Below are 27,732 nucleotides of genomic sequence, written 5' to 3' on the forward strand. Positions count from 1 at the left end.
GGAGACAGAGAATCCCAAGCAGGCTCCGCGATGTCAGCACAGAGCCCCATGTGGGGCTCAAACTCACAAATCATGAGATCATGACCTGAGTTGAAACCGAGAGTCTGTCGCTTAACCGACTGAGCCACCCAGGTGGTCCGGTCATATTTGTGTTTATATCTTATGCACAGCAAGAAGTCAACCTCATAAAGCATAGGTGAACAGTGAATTTAAAATAATAGATTCACATTTGAACACCAGCTAGTTATGGATTAAAAATATACAAATTAAAAAGTAACTTGTATCAATAAAAACCAATGAATAATCAGTATGATTCATTTACTCATGTGACCATATTATTCTTCAGATATATCCATAAAGACAATACCATTCATAAGATGACATACATAAAAAAATGATTAAAATTGCCTTCTGAATTTTCAAGCTTCATTTGACAAAGGGAAGCTTTGGTGTCTTCTTATTCTGTTCCTTCTTCAAGATATTTCTGCAAATGTATAATCACTATTAATTAATAAGAAAATAATACATACAGATAAAAAATTGACAAAGTAAATGAATAGGCAGTTCTTATGAAGGAAATATCACCAGCCCACAAAAGGGACAATATTTTAATAAAAAATTATCAGAGAAATCATAGAAATGCAAATTAAAACAGACATACCATTTCACTGGCAAAATAAATAAATCCTACAATACAAACTGTTGGTAAACTTATGAGAAATAAAAACTCTCGCATTTTCTTTTGGCAATCATATAAATTTGCTAAACCAACTTTGAATAACAAAATATAATTATTGATTAAATAGCAGTTTTTCAAGATAAAAATGCACATATAATGCTTCCCATCAATTCTACTCTAAAATATACTCTCTGTAGGAATTCATTAAGATGTGACCAAGAAGATGTTTACACAGATTTTAATTGTTGCAACGTTTATAATAACAAATGTTTTTTAAAAATTATAAACGTCAAAAAACAGGTGACCATACAATTAAATTATAAAACATTCACAAAGAAAGATGCAAAAGATTAGAGATACAGATTTATTTAAGAATATATATATATATATTTTTATATTTTTTAATTTTGAGTTAAAAAGCAAGTTTGGGAATTATATTCAAAGGAGACTGTTCACATTGTATTCTAAAAGATAAAAACATATATATTCTTATGCTATATACATATGCAATATACATATAATACATATATAAAATATTAAGGCTTTTAGAAAACATGCAAAGGTGACATTTGTGAACCTTGAGGTTAGACAAAAAGGGATAAAATCAGGAAGAGATACATCTGAATTCAAGTTTATAATTTTATCCCTTAAATTTGAAATCTTAGGAGATATGGGAACAATATGAAACTAACTATATAAAATTATATGAAAGTTAATTGAATAAATGAGTATTCAAATATATGGAACATGCAAACACTTTGCATAATTGTGTTTTAACCATAATTTTCCAACGTTCACTGCATAGGGATATGGTGGGAACTAAGTGAATTGCATTGAAAGAAAGCATGTGAGGATTAGAAGCACTGCTTTTAATCTCCAAACTATTATTCCTTCTTCCTACTGTGGCAAGTGGGAAATTATGTGTATGTAAGAACTGGATAATTGAGTTTGTGATCTGTGATTACCAGAGCCAGGGCCTGAGATGTTCCTTCAGTGAGGCCGTATCTATAATGAAATCACTAATTGAATCTTCTACATATACCTCTCTGCCTCAAGAATGAAACATGTATTAAAAGGCTTCTAACAATACTTGTATGGCCAGAAAAAATCAAATATGGAAAGATACTAATATTTTAAATAATTTGAATACTATTGTTCTAACATTGGATAATTAAAAAAATTTCATTTTCTTCTTTATCAAAGTAGTTTATTTACTTAGTACTCATTAGTATAATTTTCTTTAAGGTATTTTCTCTGTTTTTACTAACAGTATTTCTAATAGCTCTTTTGTCAGTCCTAGTAACCATGTAGATTTTACAAAAGTAGCCCATGAGACAGGAAATTGAATGCAGGTGGTTTTTATGGGAAATGATTTTAGGAAGGACAAGTGGAGATCAGAGTGAATGTGACAGGAAAGGAGAGGATACAGCAGAGGATAAGGTGCTACTTAGCAGGCTACCACGGTAGACAACTGGAACTTAACCCTGTTAGGAGATCTCTGAGAAGAGGATAAAACCTATGTCAGGATTAGCCAAACAAAGAATGCTAAAGCAGGTGTATTTATGTGAGATTCCAGTCCTTATTGCTAGCTTCCATGGTGTTAATTTGTCATCAAGTCAGAGTGCCTTGTGTACACTGAGCAAATTCTCATGGCACTAGGGAAAGACCTGAATTTAAAGAGCAGCGGAGAGACCTGAGTGTGTGAGACAGGAAACTGTTAGTAAGCAAAGACTGCACCAGCTGTGTAGCTGAGGTGAACTTAGGTGTGCTGAGGGAAATGGAGTGGGGCATCAGCTATAAGTACCAGCCTCCCATCCATCCTCATACCCTATCTCTTAAATTTTCTTGTTTTTTAGACTTACCCAATTCTACACTTCCAAGTTTCTTTACCTTTCTTCCATCTATTTCAGATTTCCTGAATGGCCCCAGTAAATTACATAATAAGGAGACACAGAGAAATTTGGAGAACACTGGATTTTTTTCTCTGTGACAGATCCACTTCACTGTTTTAGCACAACTAAAGTTGGGAGTTACATTATGGTTGTTTTTGTTTTTTGTGGTTTTTTGGTGGGTTTTTTTGTTTGTTTTTTTTGTTTGTTTTTGTTTTTGTTTTTGTTTTTTGTCTAGAAAATCCCCACTGAGCAAAGTGTCAAGAATTGACAGGACATAAAAGAATAAGGATAGAGAGATGTAGAGCACTCCCATGGATTTCAGCCAAGAGGCTGATAATATAAAATGTTGAGTTACATACCCACTGTGTGCCTTAAATTAAAAGCTTTGCTGTGGCTTAAAAGATAGTGTTTTATCTGCTCCACAGATGACTCTGATTTTCTTCCTAATACTTTCCCCTTAACTTACTGCACTCAAGGCCAACCAGCTTCATTGTTGTTTCTCAAACAGATCAAAAATGCTTCTGCCTCTGTACTTGCCTTTTCCCCCCTATACCGGGAACTCTGCAAGAACTTTCAAAGACTCCTTCCAGTTTGCGTACCTCATTCAGAATATTGCTGAATATCACCTCTTCAGGGAAGTCTTCTTGATTCTATCATAAAAATAACACTTCTGAGATGACTCTAAATCTCCTTTACCCTCACTTATTTTTCTCTACACACAGACAAGCCAACAAGTATGGATTTTTTTTAACCTCTTATTAGCTATGTCACCCATCTTGAATGTAAGCTACTTCTTAGGGAAAGACATTGCCTCTTTATTTGCTCTTGTATCCCCAGTAGTTAGTGTCTTCAACAGAGGTACTTAATAAATATTTGTGAATAAATAGACATAACACTTCCTAATAGGTCCTTTAATTGTATTAATATATACCCCCAGTATGTTTAATCTTCCTCTATGGAGGGTGTTTGTTTAATTTGTTTTTATCTCCAAGACATAACATAGACTCTGGTTCATGTGGTTACTCAGTGTTGAATGCATTAATCAAGACCTTAAGATGGTGATATATCAGGGTGCCTGGGTGACTCAGTCAGTTAAGCAGCTGACTTTGGCTCAGGTCATGATCTCATGGTTCGTGGGTCCAAGCCCACGTCCAGCTCTGACACCTTAGAGCCTGAAGCCTGCTTCAGATTCTGTGTCTCCCTTTCTCTCTGCCCCTTTCTCGCTAATGCTCTGTCTCTATCTCTTTCCCCAAAATGAATAAACATTAAAAAATGTTTAAATCTTGATAGATCTAGGATGTCCATACAATGTGATGTGAGGTATCATTAGAACCAAGCATTAGGTGTAAGGCTCTTCTGGATGAAGTCTCACTTCTCTCATCAAATGCATAGTGCCCTTGTACGACAACCCAACTAGTATGTTAGTCAAAACTGTTTAACTGTTTGTATAGGAAATAATGTCCTCCAGATTCAGGAAGACTTATCATTGTTGTTTTCCTGGTGTATTCTAAGTGATTTTGTATGTTTTGTTTTGCCTATTTGGTCTTATATTGAGTTTAAATATATTAAAAACACTCATCTGCAGTCGTAACAAAAATCCCATGAAGATATTTTTTGAAAATCAACCAAATGATTCTAAGGCTTATATAACAATTTTGTCTTACATAGCTAAGACAAAATTGAAGAAGAACAAAATACCGATGCTACTCTACTTCAAGATTTACTATAAAGCAGTAGTAATCAAGACAGTGTGGTATTGGTGGATGAATGGACAAACACATCATCGGAATAGAACAGAGAGCTCAGAAATTCACCAACTTTAAAATTAAAAACTTCTGGAGTCCCGGCGTGTCTCAGTTGGTTAAGCTTCTGACTTCAGTTCAGGTCATGATCTCACACTCTGTGAGTTTGAGCCCCACATCAGGCTCTGTACTGACAGTTCAGAACCTGGAGCCTAGTTCAGATCCTGTGTCCTTTTCTCTATGCCCTTTGCCCACTCATGCTCTGTCTCTCTCTGTTTCTCAAAATGAATAAATGTTTAAAAATTTTAATAAAAATATTTTTTAATTTTTTTAATGTTTATTTATTTTTGAGACAGAGAGACAGAGCATTAACAGGGGAGGGTCAGAGAGAGAGGGAGACACAGAATCCAAAGCAGGCGCCAGGCTCTGAGCTGTCAGCACAGAGCCCGACGCGGGGCTTGAACTCACGGACCATGAGATCATGACCTGAGCCAAAGTCGAACGCTTAACCGACTGAGCCACCCAGGCGCCCCTAAAAATTTAATAAAAATATTAAAAACTTCTGCACTATAAAAACATTGTAAAGAGATTGAGAATACAAGCCACATTCTGGGAAAGAATTGTTTATAAAAGGTACATTTGAAAAGTTCTGTTATTCAAAATGTACAAAGAACTTTTAAAATTCATCAATAAGGAAACAAACAACCCAATTAAAAAATAGACCAAAGACCTTAACAGACACCTCATCAGAGAAGATATACAGATAGGAAACAAGCATATTAAAAGATATACCACATTTTATGTCTTCAGGAAAACACAAAACAAGATACCAGTATATACCTATCACAATGACCAACTTCCAGAACACTGGCAACACCAAATGTTGGTGAGGATGTGAAACAACAGGAACTCTCATTCATTGCTGGTGGGAATGCAAAATGGTATAGCCACTTTGAAAGACAATTTGGCAGTTTCTTACAGAACCAAACATAATCTTACCATGCTATCCAGGAATAACACACTTAGATATTCACCCAAAAGATTTGAGAAATTATGTCAACATAAAAACTAGCACACAAACCTTTATAGCAGCTTTATTCATAACTATGAAAACTTGGAAGCAACCAAGATGCCCTTCAGTATGAGAATGGAAAAATAAACCATGTTATATCCAGACAATGGAATATTATTCAGTATTAAAGATAAATGAGCTATCAAGGCATGAAAAGACATGGAAGAAACTTAAATTCATTTTGCTCAGTAAAAGAAGACAGTATGACAAAGACTACATACCATATGATTTCAAATATATGATATCCTAGAAAAAGTGAAAATATGGAGACAGTGAAGAGATCAGTGGTTTCCAAGAATTAAGGGCTGGGGTGGGAGGTGAGAAAAACAGTTTAAAGCACAGAATATTTTTAAGGCAGTGAAAATATCTGTATTTATACTATAATGATGAATACATATCATTATACTTTTCTCCAAACCTATAGACTGAACAACACCAAGAGTGGGTTATAATGTAAACTATGGACTTCGGATGATTATGATGTGTCAATGTAGGTTCATCAATTTTAACAAATGTACCATTTTGTTGGGGTATGCCAGTAATGGGGGAGGCCTTGCCTATGTGCATTCAGGGAATATATAAGAAATCCCTGTACTTCCACTCATTTTTGTTTTAAACCTAAACCTTCTTTAAAAAATGAATTTGCAAAGAAAATAATGATAATAATCAACTTGTCATAAGATTGGGATTTAGAATTTTTCAAAATATCCTGAGCTTTTGTATTCTCATTTTATATACAAAGTGCAAGAATGTTTTAAATGCCTGAATAAAAACATTGGTAAGAATTTACAGTATGCTTAAGGAACAGTGATAAAATACACATATCTCTCCAAATGTAAGTAATAGATATTCAGATATGTCCTCACAATTGCTAAGGCAAATATGAAAACATTTATTGAATTTTTGAAATTTGAAATGCCAGAGAGATTGAGAAGCTCATTTGATCAGGAAGACAGAGAATTCAGGAAATTCAGACAACATTTATAAAGGGCTCAATCTCTACCCAAATTTATTTTCTGATAGTCTGTGTATTGCAATCAGTATGTTGTCATTTTTCATTTAAATTGCAGTGGGGATTTCTTCTGCTTCACCTAACAAGGTCACTTCATGAAAACCAATGCTCTCTGAACTCTAATTATAATCTGATTACTTGGCTGTCTGTAAGGGGAAAAACAAAAGCACACCTGGAGTTGATTTTTTATAAATTTTTAAGGGCTATAATAGATACCTGACTTGGAAGACACAAATTTAAACTAGTCCAAAGGACTCACTAAAGCTGTACTAAGTAACCGTGGTATGCAACTTTAGTCTTAGTATTGGAGATTCCACAACTGAGCAAATTCTCTTTCCATAACCCAGTGAAATCAACATTGAAGATGATGTGACCATACCTAGCAGAATGCAGCTAAAATGAAAGGAAGGCATACATAAAAGTGTAGAAGTTGGAAGGCATGCATAAAAGTGTAGAAGTTGGATCAATCAGTTAAGTGTCTGACTCTTGAGTTTAGCTCAGGTCATGATCTCATGGTTCGTGAGTTCAAGCCCTGTGTCGCACTCAGCACTGACAGTATGGAGCCTGCTTGGTATTCTCTCTCTCTCCTGTCTCTGCCCCTCTCCTGTTTGTGCTCAATAAATAAATAAATGAATAAATAAATAAAAGCATTTAAAAGCATTTATAAAAAAGCCCAGAAGTCCATATATTAATAGAATACTTTTATTTTTTAATGAAAGAAGATATGTGTAAATGGAAAATGGTTGTTAAAACATTTTAAAAAGTAAGAATTGTGTTAACACAAAATACGCTTGTGTTTAGCAAACAGTGGGGTGACTTGAACTGACACATGCATGATGATGCATGTGTCATGATGCATGTGTCATGATGATGAACTGATCTACTCTCCCTACCCTCATGGGAACACAGTGAGAAGCAAAGGGCTTAGAGTCAAGTCACACATGTGTTAATTATACTGTGAATTCAAAAAAAATCACTTCACCTTTCTGGGCCTCTTTCATTTTCTGTAAAATGACAAGGTATCATGAATTTTTTCATTTTGTTTTGTTTTTCTCCTCAGTCTATGCATTATGTGATATATCACAGAATTTCACACTTTATCCTATTTTTTACAGGACCCAGCAACAGTTGCCCAGTATGCATCCATTCCTCTCTACTGTAGGAAAAAAAAAATCAATAGCCAGGCCAGTGGTTTGGTCTTCATAATAATCACCCATTAAATTGAATAATATGTATGGAATGGATCAAAACAACACCTAACCCTTTTAAATACAGAAAATCAAATGCAGGATTCACTCTACTTGCTGACTTTGAAACAGTATCTTCTCTTTAGTCATCTTTTTCATTTCCTTATCCATTTCTGTCTCTCTGCTGTCCCTGCCTGCATTGCTCAACATGACCTTACATTATTGCTTATTGTCACAGTGGCTATATTTCTGTGGAGGCAGGGGATATTGGAGCACTGTCTCTGCTTTCCACTCCATTTTGCTGTGAACCTAAAAATTCTCTTAAGAAATTAACTTTATTTAAAAAATTAAAATTTCTGCTCTGCTTAAGACATTATAATGATATTGAGATATAAGATAATGAAAAGATAAGCCAAAGACTAGGGGTGGAGGGAATGTGTGAAAATCACCTATCAAATAAAGTACTTGTATCCCACATATACAAGGGTTCATAAGTTCAACATTAGGTAAACAAATAACCACTATAAAAATGGGCAACACCACACTGAACCTTAAGGAAATTATGCTAAGTGAAATAAGCCCATCACAAAAGAAAAGTACTGTATGATTCCACTTATATGAGGTGTCTAAAGTAGTCAAACTCATAAACACAGAAAGTAGAGTGATGGTTGCCAGGGCTTGGGAAGAGATGGAAATTGGGTATTGTTTTATGTGTATATAGTGTCAAGATGAAAAGGTCTTAGTGATCCATTGTACAACAATGTGAATATAGTTAACACTATTGAATTATATATTTTAAGATGGTCAAGATGGCCAATTTTGTTATATCATTTGACCACATTTGAAAAATATATATGAATATATATATGAAAATCTGACGTATACAAAAATGGGCAAATGATCTGAACAGACAACTCACCAAAGAGGAATTAGAAGTGGCAGATAAGCATATGGAATGTTGCTCAACACTATTTTCATTTGATAAATGGAAATTAAAGGGACATTAAAACAATAATACATCATGATTATAAACATATTTGAATGGTTAAAATCTAAATAATAAGAATAGATGAAACTGACACCACATACTTTTGAAGAATCAGAGCAACAGGAACTCACATTTCTTTGGAGAATGTAAAATGTTACAGTTAGTTTGGAAAAGTTTTGCTGTTTATTACGAAGCTAAATGTAGTTTTACCATATAATCCATCCATCACACTCCTCTGTATTTACTCACTGATTTGAAATATTATACTGGACATAATAAAACCTATACACAGATGTTATAGATTTCATCATAATCACTCAAAACTGGAAGCAATCAAGATGTCCCTTATTTATATGATGGATATAAAAACAGTGGCATATCCATAAAGTAGAATACTAATCAGTGCTGAAAGGAAGTGATCCATCAAACCATGCAAAAATGTGGGTAAACCTTGCTAAATGCTAAATGAAATTCTGCAAAGGTATGACTCCATTTATATGTAATACTCAAAAGTCACATTATAGAAATGATGAACACATTAGTAGTTGTCTGCCATTTGCAGAGGGAAAATATTAAATAGATGAGACACAGGATTTGTTTGTTTTCTTAAGTCGATGAAACTCTTCTGTATGATACTGTACCAGTTGTTGATACATATGACACTTTGCATTTCCAAGTGCCATAAAAATTTATAACACAGAATGAACATTGATATATGCAAATTAACCTCAGGATGGAATCCAGACTATTTCAAAATTATCTAATTGTATAGTGTATGTAATAATCTTATCTAAGGGAGTGGGGATGGGAAAAGTGCAGATCTAAGTAACTTTGGAAATGAGTGGAGACTAGAAAGCTAAAGGCATAGCAAACAAAAGTACTCTTCTTTAGTTAACTAAATTATTCCTCATGGAGGTATGGGATTAACATTCTGAAATCACTCTATACATATACTTGAATTGAACAATTAGGTAAATGCATAGAAGATGTTGATAGTCAAGTTTATCACTTGAGGAGGTTAAGACATACAAGGGGAGAAGGCTGGAATGATTCGTGTAGCACTGAATTTGAGCTGGTAATATTGTTTTGTATGTTTAGCTTAATATAAACACAGTGGATACATATAGAAATATTTATAGATGTGCCTATATATATTTTAGTGTATATACACACATGTATTTCTTTGTTCCATCAGTTGAAAGGATCTAAAAGCAATAACACCCATTAGCAATAAGCATGTCTGTCTAGTGTCTAAATCTTGCTTTCTAATGACATTCTCCAATAAAAGGAACTATGGCTCCTTAAAGAAATAGATGACTTTAGAGCTGGGATAGGGAATATACGAGATGAGCCTTGACCATTTTGTGGTGCCCAAAACTAAGGAAGTGTTCAACAAACTCTGCAATACTAGAGGGTATGTACAAGGGACAAAGAGCCAATTGAAAGTGCCTAAGGGATAAGGGCGCCTGGGTGGCTCAGTCAGTTGAGCATCCAACTTCGGCTCAGGTCATGATCTCACAGCTCATGAGTCCGAGCCCCGCATCAGGCTCTGTGCTGACGGCTCGGAGCCTGGTGCCTGCTTTAGATTCTGTGTCTTCCTCTCTCTCTGCCCCTAACCCACTTGCATTCTGTCTCCGTCTCTCTCAAAAATAAAAATAAACATTAAAAAAATTTTTTTAAAAAGAAGAAAGTACCTAATGGATAAACCTGGAACAATATGAGAAACAGAATACATAAAGTAGTATTGGATCATAACTCAAAGCATAAAATAAATATCCATCACTCCGACACTCATGGACATATAAATAATTTAAAATAAATAATTATGTAAATAAATGCTAGAAAATAGACAAATCTCTTGTGCAGAATTCCAACTTATTTATGTAGATACTCTGCCATTAAGGAGATAAAGAACGATCCCCATTCTTTAATTACATGTGAGGTGCACAAAATATCTTCCTACTGAAGAGTACACTATAGAAAGAGGGGAAGAGAATAACTTACAGTAGAGAAACATGATAAACACTGCCTCAGACAGGTGATCAATGGCTATAACCAAAAATGTTTATGTATTTATAAATCAAATAAATTAATACATTCACAAATACAGACATACAGCAATGTGTTTGTGCCTACTAGAATTGCAATATTTAAGAAGTATGACGACATGGAGTGTTGTCAGAAACATGGACAATTGGAATTCTTTTACATATGCAATGCTAATGCAGCCATTTTTGGCAGATAGTTTGGAATTATCTTTTGAAGTGGAATAGGTTAGGATTTTAATGTTTATTATTACTTCTGTGCATATACAGTAGCACCCCCTCATCTGTAGTTTTGCTTTCCATGGTTTCAGTTACCTAAGATCAATCACCATCCAAAAGCAGATGATCCTCTTTCTGACCTATCAACAGAAAATAGAAGGTAATTAGTGAGCTTAATTCTACATCATAGTGCCTACGCCATTCACTTCACTTCATCTCATCCATAGGCAGTTTATCATCTCACATCATCACAAGAAGGTTGAGTACATACAATAAGATATTTTGAGTGAGAGGCAATATTCACATAACTTTTATTATATTATATCATCATAATTATCCTATTTTATTATTGTTACATCTTACTGTAATTTATAAATTAAGCTTCATCGTTGGTATGATATATAGAAAAAAAAAACATAGTAGATATAGGTTTGGTACTGTCTGTGGTTTCAGGCATCCATTTGGGGGTCTTGGAACATATCATATCCCCCATGGGTAAAAGCTGGTGGATTATGTTATCCTTTTTTCTCAGCAACCAATTAATATCAGAGATATAAGACAAGCAATCTTGTCAAAATTTATAATTTAATCAATATAAAATAACATAGGTGTAATAGTCAAGAACCACATAACATGCTTTTAAATACTTGGAGATGTTACAGAACACTGTAATTTTAGCCCATTTTGCTTCCTTGATTTCTTTAACCCATTTTATTCATTCTCCTTTAGAAGACAGCATTGAATGTCAATTTAAGAATCATCCCAGTTTTGTTTGGGTTTCTTTCCCATGCCCAGTTCCACAGTAGAACCAGATGAGTCCAAGCCAACATGCCAGAATAATTGTTTTTCTTGCTATTGCTGGTTTTGAAGTGGTCATTTAGCCTAAATTGATTCAGTGATTTTGAGAGGATGGTTATATCTGATGTTTCTGACAAGGTTTTTCTTGTTTGTTTGTTTTTGTTTGTTTGTTTGTTTTAATATTCACAAAAAAATATGCTCTATTTGTTATCAGTAACCACCTCCAAACCAGTAGGTTAACCAGGCTGAGGATGAACTCAGTTATGGCATATTAGAGAAACAATAATAAATGTAATTAACCATGAATAACATCATCAAAAAGAAAGATTTATGAAAATAACTATGAGTTAGGAACAATTTAAAGAGAATGAATGAAATATTAGGAGGAGATACTTTGCTGATTTCATTTTTATGAAAAATTGAGACAAAATAGGCCAAAGTCTTAACAATTTATTTCTACATTTATTGGATAAAGCAGTTGAGCAAAACGAAGGGATAGTTACTGAACTGTGTCCAATTGTTATAGTGCATTAGGTCCTGCCTCAAGGTGTGAGACAATTCAACAAACAGCCCTGGATACAAATACAGAATTTTCCTTTAATTATGCTGAAGATATAGCTTAAGTAAATACTACTCACAACTTTACATATCTGACGATTACAAGTTAGTTTGTATCTTTTGAGCAAAAGGAGTGCAGATCAATTAATCACTACTTGTGAATTAACAGGAACAAAAACCTCTGGTAAGACTGTATTTTAGACGTATAAATTAAAGAGTGGAAGAGCAGATTTCTTTATTTTCCATCTCTGTGAACTGTCATACTCCAAGCCAGTATAAGATAATATCTCTATGCATTTCTCCTCTGATTATGTTATTACCTTTGATTTTTGTACTTTAGAAATATGATTATATTCATCTTTGAAGTTCATATTTCATGTCTTGAGATATATTGCCATATTTTTTTCTGCCTACCCAAAATCAATTTCAACTTCTTAAAATCATGAAGTATGCCTGTGACTTTGGTATCAACTGAGCACAAAGTTCAAGACTGCTCATGAGAAGGATTCTCAATAACAATGCCTCATTAAAGCTGATTAGCTCAGCTGGAAGAACACATACGTAGGCACAAACTAAGTCTACAGTCAGTTTTAAAATATGAATTTATCACAGTAACCACTCATTTATGATACACAAAATGAGAGAATAAATACCAAACAAATAGCTTTTTCTCTAGCATCACTTGTATCAATGCAGTGAATCTGAAAAAGACCCAAATTCCCTTCAGTGGATTGTACATTTTCAGTATACTGCTTCTTTTGCTAATGTTTCTAAATCTTGCAGGTAAGCAACCTAACCCCATAGTTTAAAGGACAGTATGCAAATGATGGTAAATTCAGTAGGTTATTTATTCTTCATGATTAGCACTGTCTAATTCTACTAATAATGTAAACATAAATCTAATCATTTAAGTTAAACACCAATAAAATGATATTTACATATTAGTTGCCAAAGTACACAATTCATTTGTTAAAGATGACTAAATTAATAAAGGAAACAGGTATATATGAAGTAATTAGGCTGAATCTCCCAGTATATAGTAAACTTAATTATGCAAAGAGGATATTAATCCACATACTCAATTATATATCTAATAGTATTAATGTGAAATATATGAAACTATCAAATTATTTTATTAAGTAAGTGAATAAGAGGCAGGTATATAGAACTGCATGTTTTATCTTTCACCAGCCAAAGGAACAAAACATTAAACAACAGACAACATGTTTCCAATCTAACACATATTATCTTCCGGAGTCCAACATCCTATTCAGAAATGTCTTCTGCTGACATCCCTCCATTATCATGGTATTAATTCAAATGCCACAGCAAAAAAAAAATGCAAATTTTAAAAATGAATCTCAAAGCCATGTGTATTTCTTAGGCATTCACTGCATTGTTCTCCATGCATTTGTTTGTGTTTGGTACTTAGGTTGTAAATGGTTTCTTTCGTCTCATCTCTACACATCAAACCAATATAACCATTAAAGAAGATATCCAGATGAATAAGATCAAAGAAAGGTAGTTTAGAAATCCTGCTTTGAGTGTATGGATTAGATCTATGTGCAAAAATTGGGGCGAAGGGAGCAAGAAAGGAGATAAAATATAATTAACAACACAGTAAATAGGAACAATATCCAGATGTACAATACACAGAACAGTTAAAGCGTTCATACTCTTGTCACCTTTATGTGCCATCCTAGGTGTGAGGTGACTGTAGGAGCTCCATCCATATCATCTTCACTCTGGGCTGCAGGCTGAGGAAAGGGAGTAAGATTTCTGTAATTCATTACTTCCAGAAGAATTCCCAGAATACTCAAAAATCTCTAAGTAACACTTTCCTTTTAAAAATGAGCTGGTTATATATTTAATATTTATATTGACATTTCTAGTTCTCTAAAGCTAAATAATTGTCAATTTGTTAACTGAAGAGAGTATGATTAGAAATTCCCTTTTCTCTCACATTCATGGAGTTAAAATAATCCTAGGACTCTATTGTACTAGTGATTGATAGATTTTATCTCATTAAATGAGTCGTTGTTATAAAGTATTTCAAAAAATTAACAAGCTGAGTGCTTATTTTAGTTCTAATGTCTTTCACAGAGAATTTTTTTTCAAACAGAATGGGATAAAATAACACTAACAATGTCTAATAGGTGCTAAAATTCTCTAAAAGGTCATCATAGAGCCTTTTTTCTCTGATTTCGTTAAGATAGTCTTTTCTATGTTTTTATCTTACCCCAGAACAGAAAGAACTCTTGTCACTGCTTTGATTCTATGAGACAGTGGTTGAAGGAAGCATTGGAAGACCGGTGTTTGGCTTTTAATACCACTAAAATTTACACACTACAAGGTAGATAGGAGTTGCAGACTATACCATGGTTTCAATTTTGTGCAAGATTATAAAACAGACAATCAAAGGGATGGTTTGTGGGTCACCTATAGAATTGGCAATCCCTGAGGGAGATGCAAAATGGAAAATTTAGTAAAGAATCAAACATAGTAAAAATTACATTTTTGAAGATCCAGATCTAGAAAGGTATTTATCATATTCCAGGATATGAAAAAAAAAAGTGGATGTAGCCTAGAAAATAAGTGAGCTGGTGATATGAGATGTGTGAGAGAGAAAGGATTGACTTGCAGGCCAAAGTAATGATTCTGTGTGTTATCTTAAGTACATGGAGATGCCACGAAAATTTTTCAGAAATAAAATGCTAAGAGTAGCTCTGCCTTTTTCCAAAACCCTGCTTACCATAGTAAGATGAAACTATTAGCACGAATGCATATGTAAAGAAATGTGTTATAGTATTTCAACTCAATACCACAAATAGTGATGGCAATGTTGGAGTCAGTGGTCAGATGGAAAAGAGACTCAGATGGTAGAATGACAAGCCTTAATAAGTAAATGCACTGGGAAAAGGTGCCAGTCACTTTCTCAGCTTCATCAGCTGTCTTTCTCTACACTGAACTCTTGCTGTCATTCTTGCTGATTTTAACATATACATGGGAAATTCATCCAAAACCTGAGATGCTAAATATCTTAATCTCATTTCCAATGAACTTCTCTTGATTTCTGCAAATGACTCTCAGTTATACCCTACCTAGACTTTGGTATTCACATTAAACTAATCAAAATGCAAAGTTACTTAGTTCCAGAGACCACTGTATGCAGGCCATCTCTCATAGTTATCCTCTCCATGAAGACTTCTAGCTATTGACATACATAGTTATCCTTTATACATTAACTTCTTCTTATATTTCTCATACCTAGTCCATCTGGCTCACCATTTCAGTAATTCTCTAATCAATATTTTATTTAAGTTTTATTTTTTATTTATTTTGTGTGTGAGAGAGAGAGATGTGGAAGGGGCAGAGAGAGAAGGAAAGAGTGCCCACTGTGGGACTCGAACTCATGAACTGTGAGAGCTTGACCTGAGCTGAAACCAAGAGTTGGACGCTTAACTGACTAGCCATCCAGGTGCCCCAAATCAGTATTTTAAAAAACGTTCTTGCCACTCTGTTAATTCCTTGCCCTCTTGTAGCATTCTGGTTGCACCCAGTTATTACTTATTCATACTTTTTTGGGGCTTTGATGTTGGCCTAGGTCTTTACGAGTTTATTGCTACTTCAGAATTAATGCCCTATTTTAAGTAGACATTAACATTGTCCAGAAAGCATCCATATTTTTGTTTGTTTGTTTGTTTGTTTTAGTCAGCTTTTCATTATCTCCAACACTTATTTCAGAATGTATCTGTTTCTCAGATCTCCCACTCCATATGTCCTCCAAACATATTAGCAGCAAACTCCACAGAGGAGATAGAAGGTGTGAAATTGCAACTGGTGACTTCTAGTTTCCAATCAGGTATGTAAGGAGCTTGGAAGTGGTCACTGTCCAACAACAAGTACAAAAGTGAACAAACTGAAAAATCACCAACTCCTCTTCGATCCATTAAGAGAAGTAAGGTCTCAGGGCACACTGCTGTCACCAAAGTTAAAGACACACACAGGCCAGATACAGAGAGTCACAACATACCGGACAGAAACCCATGAGTTGAAGCTTCTGCAGGAACCAGTTCTGGGATAGGAAAACATAAGCTATAACTGACAAATTGCCAGGTGCTTATTGTAGACAAGTCTGATAGCTAAAAACTTCAGGAGTGGGTGAGTCATATGAGGGCCCTCAGATATTTGTGAACTTTACCTCCAGTAGCTTTATCAGATTCTCACAGTGAGTATCAGAAAATTTCTCTAGTGCTTCTGTTCTTCATCACAAGGCTTGCCCTTAAGAGAAATTATTTTACCATATCTCAACCCATTGGGGTGTCCTCAGAGCCCTACCAATCTGGAAAAGGAAAAAAAAATACCAACTCCAGCCCCAGTTCTAGACATCTTGTCCTACTTTAAAAGAGAATGAAATTGAGAAGGAGTTTTGAATGAAAGTTCAGAAGAAAATAAACCTGAAACCTAATTATAGGACTGGAGAATACATCCCCTTTACTTAGATCTAACCAACTTACCACCACAGAATGAAGACTTATATACCAGAGTTCCTTTTGACCCAGTATTTCATGTTTGGTTTTCAACAACAAGAAAAACAAATTGTAAGGCATACTAAAAACACACAGTTTGACAAGACAGATCAAGCATCAGAACCAAACTCAGAAAAGGCAGAAATGTAACTTTTAGACCAGGAGTTTAAAACAGCTACAGTTCACATGATAAGGTCTGTAATGGATAAAATAGATAATGTGTGAGAACGAATGGGCAATGTAAACAGAAAGATAGAAGTCCTAAGAAAGAATCAAAAAGAAATGCTGGATTTCAAAATCACTGTAACCTAAATGAAGAATGACTTAGAAAAACTCATCACAGCTGAGGAAAGGCTCTATAAGCCTAAGGATATATAGAAAGAGAAACTTCCAAGATGGAAAAGCAAAGGAATAAAAGACATGCTAAGAAAATAAAAAATAGAAGAGGATATCCAAGAACTATGGCAACTATAAAAGTTGTAACATGTTAATTGGACTGCCAAGAGGAGAGAGAGAGAAAAAGGAATAGAAGCAGGTGAAATGATAATCTCTGAGAATTTCCCCAAATTAGAAGTTCCCCAAACCACAGATATAAGAATCTCATAGAATAGAAACCAGGTTAAATGCTCCCACCTGGCCATACCATTTTCAAGCTATGTAAAATCAAAAATTAAAAAAAAAAATCTTGAAAGAAGCTAGAGGAAAAAAAAAAAAACACCTTACCTATAAAAGAGCAAAGAATTACATCTGACTTCTCAGAAACCATATAACCAAGAAGAGAGTGGAATGAAACATTTATAGTATTGAGAGAAAAACAAAACCAAACAAGTAAACAAAAAACCTAGAATTCTGTACTCTGTGAAATTGCCCTTCAAAATTAAAGGAGAAACAAAGACTTTTTTCACAAAAATTGAGGGAATTTGTTGTTAGTAGACATGCTCTCCAAGAAGTGTTAAAAATTCTTCAAAGAGAAGGAAAATAATATATGTCAGATACTCAAGCCTACACTAAAAAGGAGAGGAGCATTAGAAAATGAACAAGTGAATGTAAAATAAGAACGTTTATTTTTCTTATTCTTAATTGATCTAAGGTAAAACTTGTTCATAATAATAACAGTATATTTATCATACTTAATGCATGCTTAAATATCCTTGTATGTGTACTTGTGTATGCTCATGAATAATTGAAATGAATGACATCAATGATACAAGGGACAGGAGGAAGGAATTATAATTCTTTTGTTATTATTAATTACTTGCACAACCGCTGAAGCAGTGTTATTTGAAACTGTGCTTGGATTGGTTGTAAATGTACATTTCAAACTTTAGGGAAAACACTCAAAAAAGTTTTTTTAAAGTAGTATAATTGCTAAACTAAGAAAGAGAAAAATAAATCATATACAAGTATAAAATAAAACCAGAAAAGATTAGAAAGAAAAAAATAGGAACAGAAAAAGGGGGCTAGAAATAGAAATCAGTAACAAATATGGTATATAGTAGTTCAAGTATATCAATAATCACTTTAAATGACAATGGTCTGAATGCAATTACTGAAACATTGCTAGAATGGATAAAATCATATGTATTTATTATCTACAAGAAACAGAATTTAAATATGAAAATATATAATCTCAAAGTAAATGCATGGATAAAGATATACATGCTAATACAAATTTTAAAAAAAAGGACCTATACTAACTCCGAATAAAACCGAATTCATAATTCTTAGCGTGTATGTGCTTAACAAGACAACATCAAAGGACATGAGGCAAAAGCTAATAAAACTGCAAAGAGAAATAGATAAATCCACTCTGTATGATAGAGCCTTCAACACCTCTGTATTAGTGATCTAGCAGGCAGAAAATCAGTGAAGACACAATTGAACTCAACACCATTAGTCAATTGGATATAATTGCCATCCATGGACTACTTCATCTTACAGTAGCAGAATATACATTCTTCTCGAGTTCACACAGAACATTCACCAGTATAGACCTTACTCTGGGGCTTCAAAAACATATCAATAACACAATTCAAAGAGATATGTGCACTCCATATTTATTGCAACATTCTTTACAACAGCCAAGATATCGAAGCAACCGAAGTGTACATCAATAGATGAATGGATGAAGAAGATGTGATGTGTATGCACCATGGAATATTACTCATCCATTAAAAAGAAAGAAATGTTGCTGTTTGTAACAACATATTTAGACCTGGACAGTATTATGCTAAATGAAATAAGTCAGACAGAGAAAGACAAATACCATATCATCTCACTTATATGTGGAATAAAAAAAAATGAATAAACAAAACAGAAATAGACCCATAGATACTGGAAACAAACTGTTGTTGGGGAAGGGTTGGGGGCAGGCAAAATAGGTGAAGGAGGTTAAGAAGTACACACTTACAGTCCTAAAATAAGTAAGCCATCAGGATGTTATGTATAGCATAGGGAATGTATATAGTCAGTAATACTGTAATGACTTTGCAACTTAGATGGTAACTAGACTTACTGTGGGGAGCATTTCAGAATGTATAAAAATATTGAATCACTATGATCTACACCTGAAACTAATAGGATATTTTATGCCAGATTAAACAAAACTCAATATGGGACGCTTGAGTGGCCCAGTCAGTTAAGATCTGACTCTTGATTTCAGGTCAGGTCATGATCCCACAGTCATTGGATCGAGCCCCGTATGCGCTGACAGTGCAGAGCCTGCTTGGGATCCTCTCTCTCCCTCTTTCTCTGTCCCTCCCCTGTTCGTGCACACACACTCTCTCTCTCAAAATAAATAAATAAACATTTAAAAAAATTTAAACTCAATGAATTTAAAAGAAAAGAAATCATACAATACCTACTCTGTAACCACAATGAATTTAATTTTATATCAATACCAGGATGATAGCTTGAAAATCAAAAAATAAATTAAGATTAAATAACATGCTTCAAAATAACACATGGTTAAAGAAAAATGTCACAAGAGAAATTAAAATATTTTGAACTAAATGTAAATGAAAATACAATTTATCAAAGTTAGTGGACTGCAGAGAAAGCAGTGCTAGGAGAGAAATTAATAACATTAACCATATATGTTAGAAAATAAGAAAAAAATATGTAAGTTTTCACCTGAGGAAACAAGAAAAAGAGAGTAAATTAAATGCACAACAAGAATAAAAGAAATAATAAATATTAAAGTCAAAGTGAATTAAATTGAGAATGAGAAATCAGTAGAGAAATCGATGAAACCAAGTTTATGCTTTGAAAAGATCAACAAAATAAATGTCTCTAGCCATGCTAAGAAAATAAGTGAGAAAACAAATTATTAATGTAAGGAATGAAGAGGTAATGTCATTAATGATTCCTTGGATGTTAAAAGGAAAATAAGTGAATAATATGAAAAATTCTATGCCCACAAATTTGGTAACTTAGATTATAGTGATCAATTCCTTTAAAGACACAATCTGTACAAAGTCACAAAGGAAGAGACAATTTGAATGTTTAACTATTAAAGAAATTTATTAGTAATAATTAATATGTACTTATATTAGTATATTATATAAATTAGTGTATTATATAAATATACTATTCAATAATTACTAATTTATTCTTTCATAATTACTAATGCTGGGAAGATGACATTACCCTAATTACAAACCAGACAAAAACATTGTAAGGAAAGAAAACTACTGACCAATATCTCACATGAAGATAAGTGAAAAAAACTTATCATAAAATACTAGAAAATTAAATCCAATAATTTATAAAAATATATACCGTGACAAAGTCTGATTTATCCTGTGTATGTAAGATGATTTCAGCATCTTAACAGAAAATCATTTAATTAATAGAAAAGTTAATTAACTAATAGTTAATATTAATTAATAGTTTCTATTAATTAATAGAAAATCAATTAATGTATTTCTTTACATAAATAAGCTGAAGAAGAGAAATCAAGTATTTCAATAGATGCATTTAAAAAATTTGATAAAACTCAACACACATTCATGATAAAAACTCAACAAATTAAAAATAGAGTGGAGTTTCTTCAACTTGAAGACATTTACAAAAAATCTAAAGATGATACCATATTCAATGGGGAGAAATTCAAACTTTTCTCACTAAGATCAGAAACAAGGAAACGTATCCCTTCTCACTGCTTGTTTTCAACATTGAAAAGTATCCCTTCTCACACTTGTTTTCAACATCATATTGGAAGTCCAGTCGAATGCAATAAGGCAAAACAAGATAAGGGCTACAGATTGGGAAAAAAGAAATATAACTGTGTTCTCAGATGACATAATTGTCTATGTAAGAAATGTTAATTCCATTGGAAATTAACCCTTTCTTACCTTCTTTATGTCTTGCAAGGTAGCAGTTAGAAGCAACATTTTACTAGAGTATCAGATTTGCAATGAATATTAGGAGAGAATAAAGTGTTTCTTCTGGCCTTTGGAAATAGTTAGCCAAACTTCCTTATTTCATACTTGATGAAACTGATGCCTAGAGAGGAAAGTGACAAATAATGACATTAGCAATGCAGTGTCACTAAGTGTGCACCAGGACCAAAAGGTTGTTATTGTCCAGTATTAACCTGGTCTATCAAACTCATGTTGGGAACAACTGAAGATGACAAAACAAAACCAAAACAAAAACAAAAAACAAACAAACAAACAAAAAAACTTCTTCCAGTTAAAATATGTGCTATTTATAGTAGCCTTCTGGACGCAGTCTTTCTTACTTGTCCCACTAGTGATTCTAGAGAAAAGAATCAGATTTGCAGACTCTTGCTACATCTCTCACCTCTTATTAAAGCTGCAACAGTTAAATCCATCTACTTAGGAGGCTAGCTCTAAGGGACCATGTGAAGAGAAATGAGGGAAGTAATTTGTCATGCAACACATCTAGTCACCATGGAATATTGACACACTCATTATCACTCCACGCAAGTTACCCACATGCCCAAACGGGCACTTTTGTCATAGAGCCCAAAGGGGTAAGTACATTTTGCTATGGAATTTTAACATTTCTTAGATCTTTAATTTCACTTTAAAAATCTACAGATATTAATCTATTTACCAATTTCCTGAAGGCTCGGTCTGCTGTGACGTAGTACTTTCTCTGGGATGACAGCATATTTGCGAGGGAAAAAAAAATGCATTTGGTAACCAAAACACATGGGTCACAGTCTACTTGTAAGAGTAGATAAACAAAAGGGCTTACAGACTTAATGATCTTGTTCATTCTCTCCCCTCCATTTATTCTGATTACTTTATGCTTATTTTAATCTAATCATACAGTACATGGTTGTATATACTATTTTGTTTTTTTAGACAAGGAGACATAACAAACACATATTCATCGACAGAGGTATTGGTTAAGAGATTTATTTGTTGTCCTCATCCAATAACTGGTATGGTAGACAACGATAAAATACAGAAGAATTTTTAATTATTTAGAGTGTGGTAAGATTAGCTGTTTTTCTATTTACTAGAATAAAGTGGACATTGGTTTTCTTTGGTATCTAAGTTCCTTGATGGGGTAGATAGTGGAGTGTACACAACAGAAGAACCAGAAACATGAAGTTTTAATAGCCTCACAGCCATTGAGGACTATCCCCTGCGTCTGAAATAACACAGCTTTCAATGCCATTTATGAAGATGTCTAAGTATGGAAGGGTGGAATCCAATCACAGAATAAACTCAGTTATTGATGAGCATGCTGATTGGTTGAGAAGAGAGACCCAGACTCACAGTAAATCCTCTGGAGTTCGTTGTGGAACTACAGTAAAGGCAGACATTCCTGTTTCCAAAGGTAATGATTTGTCTCCTTACTGATGATACCAGATATTGCTCACTCCTTAATGTGCAACCAGTGTAAACTAATCTGAGTCAATATAATTTTGTTTGCTTATTTATTTAGTCATAAAAGGACAGCACAATAATCTATATTCTGTTATCAGTGGTGAGCTGACAAAAATGAAATAGTCCCAGTGTTTGGTGAAAGTTGGTAAAAAGTTGAAATATGAGGATATATTACTGCGCAGATGGGTTTCTATGGCAGAATATTGCTTGAATGTGTATAGGTCACACAGCAAGCTTGGAAATGTGTCTGCGACTGATAGATTATGAAAAGAGGAAGGAAAAGACTGAAGATATTGCAGAAATCTTGTTTCCTCTCCTCACCTTCTCCACTTCCTCCCTAGAGCAATCAGTCCCTCAGTAGAGAAGGGGGTGAAGAAACGTGTTTGAGAGCTTCATGTATTATTATATTTGTATGTATTATAATGTCTTACTTATTATAATGAATACAGTAGGGAAGATCATTGTTATTGACTACTACTAGTTTGAAATCTATCAAGAGTAGTAAAGAAAACACAAAGAGATAGATGAAACAGGTAGAGGACTGTGTGAATGGTGGAAATAAATAGCATCTATTTCACTGGTAGAATAAGGCATCCCTCTACCCCGACAAGTGTGCACTAGACATATCAGTACTGCTCTTCTGCTTACAGATACTGGTTGTGAAAAATGTACACCTCATGTTTTGATCTATTTTAGACTAGATTTTTAAATAAAAAATTGTGTTTCAAATATAATGTGGTATTTAAGCAGCTAAGTTGTTAATCAGTGGTAAAAGACACAGGCCTTGGGGAAACACTGTAAATGGTGCCATGGACCAAATGCTTGTGTCTCTCTCTCCCTTTGCCTAATTAATATGTTGAAACCTTAGCTCAGTGTGATGGTATTTGGCAGTGGGGCTTTTCTACGTAGATTACATCATGAAGGTGGGGTCCTCATGATTGGATTAATGCCCTTAAAAGAAGAGGAAAGGGCAGGAGAGCTCATTCTCTCCAAGAGTACAGGAGGAAAAGCCATGTGAGCACAGAGATGGAAGGTGGCTGTCTACCAGCCGGGGAGCTGGCTCTCACTAGTCACTGAATTAGAACCTTAATGGTGTACTTACCAGCCTCCAGAACTGTAACACATAAATGGTTGTTTTCTGAGTAACTCAGGCTGAGGTATTTTGTTATAGCTGTCTAACCTGACTAAACAAATGGACTTTGGAAAACAAAAATAAATTAGCATGCAGTTTTTGATTTGTTTCATTACTTCTCCATTATTCTACAGCTTAACATCCTATTCATCTCAATATTTAACATGGACTAATATACAAAGTTTTGTGTTAGTGATATTATAGGGGGAGATGGTATGGCAGCATTAAACTTTCAAGAATGTATGGAATTGAAATTAAAGCATAATAATAGAAACATAATTAAAATAATATGCATTGAAACAAAAATTGGGTTGTGATCATTTACAAATAAGAATTGCAATATTAATTGTACATATATCTACAATCATTAACTACATTATAAAATATAAAGAGATAATTAGCAATAATAAGAACCTTCATTCTAAATGGTCTCTTGGTAATTTTGTAAAGATCTAAAAAAATCACCAAAATACAAACAGTTGTAATTTCTAGGTGGAAGATACAGAGTAAATTTTAGTTTTCTATTTATATTCTTCCATGTTAAAAAATCTAAAATGTATATATATTTAATCTCATATTTAAAAATTAGAGATGAATAAATCACTTAATCAGGTTTTTAGTCTGGTCACATATCTGATTTTCTGCTTTCAGGATCATCTCTCATCCCATACATCAAAGTAATTTATGTTTGAATAGTTCTTAGATATCTGCAATTTGTCTTGTTGCTTCCTTGAGGGTACAGACTATGACTATGCTTTATTCTTGCTAATATTCTCTGTCGTCAGCATTCACTAGTTGATAAATACAGGAATGAATAATTACATATATTGATGCTTTCATTCCCCTAATCCAAAAGCCTGCATTTACTTCACACTGCCCATAGGCTATAAAGTCCATACTTTGCAAAGTCTCTAGATTTTCTTGCTAGATAACCACTCCTTGTTAAATTTAAATTCTATTCACGTGATCGTGATTAGTTTGTGCCCTGGTACATGTGTATTTTTATACTGTTGGGAACATTCTACAGGGGAGTGATGCTAGCCTATCTCAAAAGGCCCTATGGAATATTTTCAGAATACAATTTCATACATACAAAATCCCATCCGAATACAGAGACAGTCCCAAAAAGAATTTTCTTTCCAGGTGAGGAAAACTAATATGTACACATTAAGCTGTTCCTAGTTTGTAAGACTTAGGAGGAGAAATTTTTAGCTAAAGCATGTATCTGAAGATGCAGAGAAGTTAAAATCTAGGAACAATGCAGGGATTTATATGTGGTCCTGCTGTCTTTCACCTTCAGCAAAGCTGGCTTTGTTTTCCTTCCAAACAAATGTAGTAAAGGTACTGAGCAACACACTTTATCAGGCAGCGTCCAACCTCCTGGTGGAAACTCACCATTCACATGCAAGCTTGTCTGAGACAGATGTCTTTAGCCATAGCATAAAATTAGGCTGCTCAAATTTAACATTTGACTATTTTCATAGTTTGCCCAAAAATGTGTTTTAAAGTCGATTTCTGACTTTATAAGAATAATAAAACCCTTAACTGAATACATTTTTCTTTACTTCTTCAAATTTCAGTCTGTAGTGTAGGGAAATGGCAGGACTTAATTGCTTAATATCGAAATAATAAAAGTGTACAAGTTGGTATGGGCCAGGAAGAGTAGTCAAGACTACCTATCATGCGCATCTCCTTTTATGTTTTTCTCAACCTCTTTATCATTTTCCTGAAAACCATCCAGTGTCCTCAGATGTCTTGCCTAACTAGACCAACTTACTCATTGTTTTATCCTCCATGAAAAAATGCCCATTTCTAAAATTAGCACTCCTTCCAAAAATATAATTTTTATTAGTTTAGGTTTTAACCAATTTTTGAGAACAATATTTAATTAATACTAAACTGCTAACATCTCAAAAATTAATTTTAACTTGTTTTCTAAGAGAGAAAAGTTATGTTATATACAAAGGTCTATTAAAATATTAGGTATTTTCACATAGCAATATACATTCTAGAAATCTGTTAAATGAAATGATATTTATACATCTGTTTATTAATTCTTGCAAATACATATGAATATGTATTTCAGGACCGTTTACAATATTTAAATAAAACACATCATTGTCCAGGAATAACTAAATAGGTTTCAACACAATAATACTATGTGCAATTATGTAAAATTATGCAGAATTATGCAGCAGTTAACAATTATGCTTGTTAATAGTTTGTGCATTCATTAAAAATTCACATTTTATCTTCAGAATGCTAAAATGTATTAACAAAGTTATTATAATTATAAAACTTCATATATGTGATTATATGAAATCTAGAAAATTTATAATTCCCTAAATAGTAATAATTAATATATTCTGTGAGTATGGGTTATTTTCCATACTGATACTAAGCTCATTTAACAATTTCTTTTTCAGAAAAATGTATATTTTCATTACATGCTATGATAAAACTTTATTTTCCAAAAAAGCAGCGTGTATTATAATAGAAAGTGAGTACAATGTATGAAATAATACATACATATATTATCCATAAGATTTTAGCAACTATGGTTTTTTGTATTCTATAAAAAGATGCATATAAAAGTAATTATAAGGAAAAAAGAACATAATGCTCTTTTGTAACCTGCTTTATTAATGTGATAGTTTTGTAAAATTTCCTGCATGTCATTAACAATTATTTCCCAGAGACTTAGGTAATTTATATATTAAAGTCTGAACCATACTAGGGTAGTAGATTTCCAATATACATTAAAAAACAAACAGGGGCGCCTGGGTGGTTCAGTCGGTTAAGCGGCCGACTTAAGCTCAGGTCATGATCTCGCGGTCCGTGAGTTCAAGCCCCGCGTCGAGCTCTGTGCTAACAGCTCGGAGCCTGGAACCTGTTTCTGATTCTGTGTCTCCCTCTCTCTGCCCCTCCCCCATTCATGCTCTGTCTCTCTCTGTCTCAAAAATAAATAAACGTTAAAAAAAAATAAAAAAACAAACAAAAAAGTTTTCTCTAGGAATAAATTCTCAAAGAGGGGTAGATGAGCCAAAGGGCATGCTAACTTATGGCTCTTGCTTTACTTTGTACTCCTGTCACTAGAAATATTAGGTAATAATTGGTTTAACTAGCCACAGCTGAAAGTCCCCACTCATCTAGCCAAGTACCAATACTGGATGATACCATAAAAACAGCCACAGAAACAAAAGGAGAAACAATTATGGTATTTTTTTTCTAGTTTGACAAAAAGCTAGTTACTGCTTCAAGTTCTATTTCTTTTATTAGATGTAAATATGGATATATTTCACTTGTGTATTACCCCTCTCTCTTTTTTTTATTTGGTGAACTTCCTTCTCATATCTCTTACTAATTTTATGTTAGAGTTTACATTTTTTCATACCAAAATTTATGGGGCACTTGGGTGGTGCATTTGGTTGAGTGTCTGACTCGGTTTCAGTCCAGGACATGATCCCAGGGTTGTGATATCAAGTCCAGCAATGGACTCTGCACTGGGCATGGAGCCTACTTAAGATTCTGTCCCTCTGTCCCTCTCCCCAGCTCATGCTCTCTCTCTTAAAATAATAATAATAATAATAATAATAATAATAATAATAATAATAAATCAGACAGTTTCATACTAATTTTGAATATTTTTGGTGGATAATAATGTAGTTTGAGATAAAATTTGTGTAAAAAAATTTTTATTAAAAGATAGCCATGCTCATTTGTTTATGTATTGTCTAGGGCTACTCTCATTCTATAACCTGTAGAATAGAGTATTTGTGACAGACCTGTATAACCTGGAGGTGGAAAATGTTCAGCACCTGTCAGAGAGAAGTTAAAAATAAGGGGGAAAACGTATGTACACACACACATTATAAAATTATGTTTAATCTTCATCTTCATTTAACTTATTCTTTGATATCATATTCTTGTACCTAAAGTATTTTTTTAAATTTCTTTAGATCTGATTTGCTGGAAATAAATTATCTATCTAACTTTGTCTACAAAGTTTTTT

The sequence above is a fragment of the Acinonyx jubatus genome, chromosome A3 (genome assembly GCF_027475565.1).
Source record: "Acinonyx jubatus isolate Ajub_Pintada_27869175 chromosome A3, VMU_Ajub_asm_v1.0, whole genome shotgun sequence".
Classification (NCBI taxonomy): domain Eukaryota; kingdom Metazoa; phylum Chordata; class Mammalia; order Carnivora; family Felidae; genus Acinonyx; species Acinonyx jubatus.